Source organism: Pteropus vampyrus, unplaced genomic scaffold (genome assembly GCF_000151845.1).
Source record: "Pteropus vampyrus isolate Shadow unplaced genomic scaffold, Pvam_2.0 Scaffold11919, whole genome shotgun sequence".
NCBI lineage: Eukaryota > Metazoa > Chordata > Mammalia > Chiroptera > Pteropodidae > Pteropus > Pteropus vampyrus.
In genome coordinates, this window is record NW_011900700.1 from 3,470 (window position 1) to 7,346 (window position 3,877).

At 33.5% G+C, this 3,877-nt stretch overlaps 1 pseudogene; it reads right to left on the minus strand.

Annotated features, from left to right (window-relative positions):
- Nucleotides 1-3,396: 3,396 nt before the first annotated feature.
- LOC111735023 lies at nt 3,397-3,497 on the minus strand (annotated as a pseudogene).
- Between the last annotated feature and the right edge of the window lie 380 nt (nt 3,498-3,877).

Genomic DNA, 3,877 nt, shown 5'->3' on the forward strand with positions numbered 1-3,877 from the left:
CCCCTCCCTCTCTCTATCCCTCCACTTCTCTTCCTTATTCCCTTCTTTTTCTTTAAAGAAACCAAGAGAACGTGGAAGTTATGGTGTGAAAGAAGGTAACATGAGGAACTTATATTTTATATATGTTAATTGTTGTACTTTCCAAAATACCCCCACTTCCTCTTACCACCCTACTTCTTACCACCCCCACCTGCTCTTACTAGCACTTCTTGCCTGAAAACAAAATAATAATAATAATAACCAAGGGTCTTTAAATCTTTGAAATCTTAAGGTAAAGAAATTTGGTTTTGTGCCTTAGAAGATACCATTTTATGTTCTATGTAAAATATTTCTGTGAAATTTGAGAAAATTTATTTATAAGTAAAAATGAGCAGTTGCCTCAACTTATGCTGTAATAAGTGTAACTATAACATGTTCCTTTCTTGAAAGTAAAATGGCAAATACTTTTTCTGCATGCATTCTTAAGATGTTGAAACGTTCCTTTAAAATTCCCTAGCAATATATAGTAAAAAATGATAGAAATATGTTCACTTTACATACAGACTTCTGCTATGTTTATTTCTGAAGTGTTTTAAAAAAGTGTTTTCTCTTTTCTATTTATTGACAAAACAGTTTAAATGCAGTTAAGCAGAAATAATTTAAATAACTTGTAATTCCACCATCATAGAGAAGTTAATTCCAACGAGTTTATTTTACTTTATTCTATGTCTTATAATCAAAGGAAAAGCTAACGCCAAATTGTAATCGACTATGACCCTTGTGTTATCAAAGTTTGTTTTTGACCTAAGAGGACCCTTCCGGGTCTTCCTCATTACCTTCTTGGTTCTGAGAAGAACCTAGAATTTCAGAAGGAAATTTTAAGAGAACTGTTATTCTGTGAAGCTCAAGTTTTCCAACTGAAATGGACAGAGAGTTCCGAGTCTGGCTCTTTTGGCAACAGGCAGCTAATAAGCATCTCTTGGACTGTATTATACTGGTTTTTCTTCTTGTCCTGCATTTCTCTCTAGCATCTTCCGTGCTAACAATTCTTTTATTGCCATAGTGATGTCTACACCATTTCTCTACCTACTAAATCTCACTAGAAGTGATTACACTAGTGTCAAGATTACTCTGCCCTTTAAAACATATGGTTACAATTTTTAAGCAAAAAGGATAGTCATGACAATTTGCAAATTCTAGAATAAACACATATGTGGAATACACCTGCCAATAAAAATAAAACTATTTTTTATTCCCTAATGAAAATACAAGCAAGATATATATTTGGAAATCTGCCATTGAAGTCAATTAAACACACACACACATGCACACGCGCACACACACATGCACACACACATACACAAACAAACATGCACACAGAGTCAACACCTCAACTTGTGAGACAGGGAGTTGGATATGTGCCTGGTGCTTGGGGAAAGCAGGTTGGAATTTTGTAGATAAAGCCATAAATAGGATAAAACTGATCAGGGAGAAACTGTGGGTTATGTAGAAAAGTGGTCACAGGAACAAGTTTACTATGGGAGCTATTGAAGTAACATTATTAGGAGCAAATTAGGCTACAAAAAGTCGGAAAACAAAAGAACATCATGTTACAGAAACAGAGTAAAGAATTTGATTTCAGTAAACAGAACTAGTAAGACTTATTTTGGGACAAATATATCTATGAATTTACATTAATAACTGTGATTATATGTATATATATACACACACCAATCATATGTTTGCATATATTTATATATAGACATGTATTTTATATACATATATGTAAAACCACATGATTTTGTATTATGTGCATATATAAAACATATGCATATATAACTAGTATATATATCAAAAGTTATAATATGAATATCATATATATGTACATACACAGGTAATGGATATATACTGTCATTAATTATGCATATATATGTATATATAGAGAGAGAGATGTTTACCTCCACTATAAATCTTACTGTAGCTGTAGACTGCTATCCTAACACACACACACACACACACACACACACACACACAACACACACACACAAAAGAGAAAGAATCTAATTGAATACTTGGTTAAATTTAACAACCTCAAAAAATAGAATAAACAAGAATTCACTCAAAGCTTGGAATTCTTTTAGTAGCTTCTCTGAGTTTTTAGCATTTAATATTAGCATTCCAAAAAGTTGTAATTTGCTTGCAAAAAAATTGACATGTTGTGTGTTAAAAAGATTAATGAATTACATTCTGTTTTTCAAAGTTATTGCATTTCTCTTTCTATTCCGATATTGGTTCAATCTATAGACTTATTTATATATATGGATCATGTATTAAAAAAGCAGTATGAATGGCAGACATGCAAATACAAATAAATGGTGATAAAAGCAATAATAGAAAAAAATGTACTATCTAGTAGGAACTTAGAGGAGAGGGTGAATTTTTTAGATAATTGTTCATTTATTTCTCACCTACTCAAAGTATAGATTTAAAGTGGCTCACAGCAACATGAAATAAAAGGAAAAATGAGTAATAAAGCAAATTCAGAGAATAAAATGCTTAAATAATTTGAAGTCCACAGCAAATGGATATCAGAATACATAATTAAGGTCTAGAAAATGCTAGAACAGGCCAGAGAGAGAGACAAAAATGAGAACACAAAGGCACTATTCATTTACCTACAGATAAAAAGAAAACAAACTTATTCCTTGTGCCAAAACTAAAGAATTTTTCTTCATAGGTAGTCAAAAAAGAGAAGAATACACCATCACCAACAACATCTGTAAATCAAATAGATTTCTGTGGCTCTTAGCATGGGCCAATGATTACATTTAATAAAAACAGTTTTGTAAAAGATAGTCCAGATGCGTGGATTTCTGCTTTTGTGCTTTATTACAAGGATAGATTTTTTTTTGGTATGTATAGGAACACATAGACTATATATCACTCAGGCAATCCTTCCAAAATTTATGTTGTCCAACCAAGTATTTGATGAGTACTAAGCAGCAGTGAGTTCAAGGTTATAGTCCTTGATAATTACTTAGGAGTACAGCTCTCTCAGTCTACTGATTAAATAATGCAAGTGCCTAACTCCCTCTGGGGTTGAGATGGGTGCAGATGAAAGGGAACATAGAATTTCAGCTGTTTCCAAAAATTCTGATAAAATACACATTACATAAAAATTAACCAATTTTCAATGTACAGTTCAGTGCCATTAAGTACATTCATGCTGTGGTGCTGCCATCACCACCATGCCTTCACAAAACTCACCTTGCAAAACTGATCTGATACTCTGTACCTCATATTAAACAATAACTACCCATTTCCCCTCTCCCCAGCCTAGCCTAACCACCATTCTACATTCTGTCTCTATGAATTTGACTACTCTAGGTACCTCATACAAGTGAAATCATGCAATATAAAAACATGGAACAACTTCACAAATTTGCGTGCCATCTTTGCACGAGAGTCATGCTAATCTCTATATGGTTCCTATTTTAGTATGTGCTGCCGAAATGAGCACTTTAGCTGGTTTTTGAGAGGAGAACAGAAGCTCATCAGACTTAAGATGGGAGAAGCTCCTAAACAAAGGCAAGATGGTCTAATATTGTTTTCTGTGTTGCTGAAGACTGGGGCAAGGAGGGAGGCTGAAAGAGATGAAGCTAGAGACAGGAAGAAGCCAGATGCCCGAGGGCTTTGTAAGCCTTGTCTAAGAGCTTGATATACATGCAATGAGAAGGAAATAGAGAAATAAAATTTTAGAAAAATTAATTCCAGAAGAAAAGGAAGGCCTGGAAGAAGATAAAATTTAAGACAGAAAGACGACTTAGAGGGCAATGGCAACTATACAGATAATGTTTTCCCATATATCTTTTTCTTTTTTGCACATCACTAGTGTGGT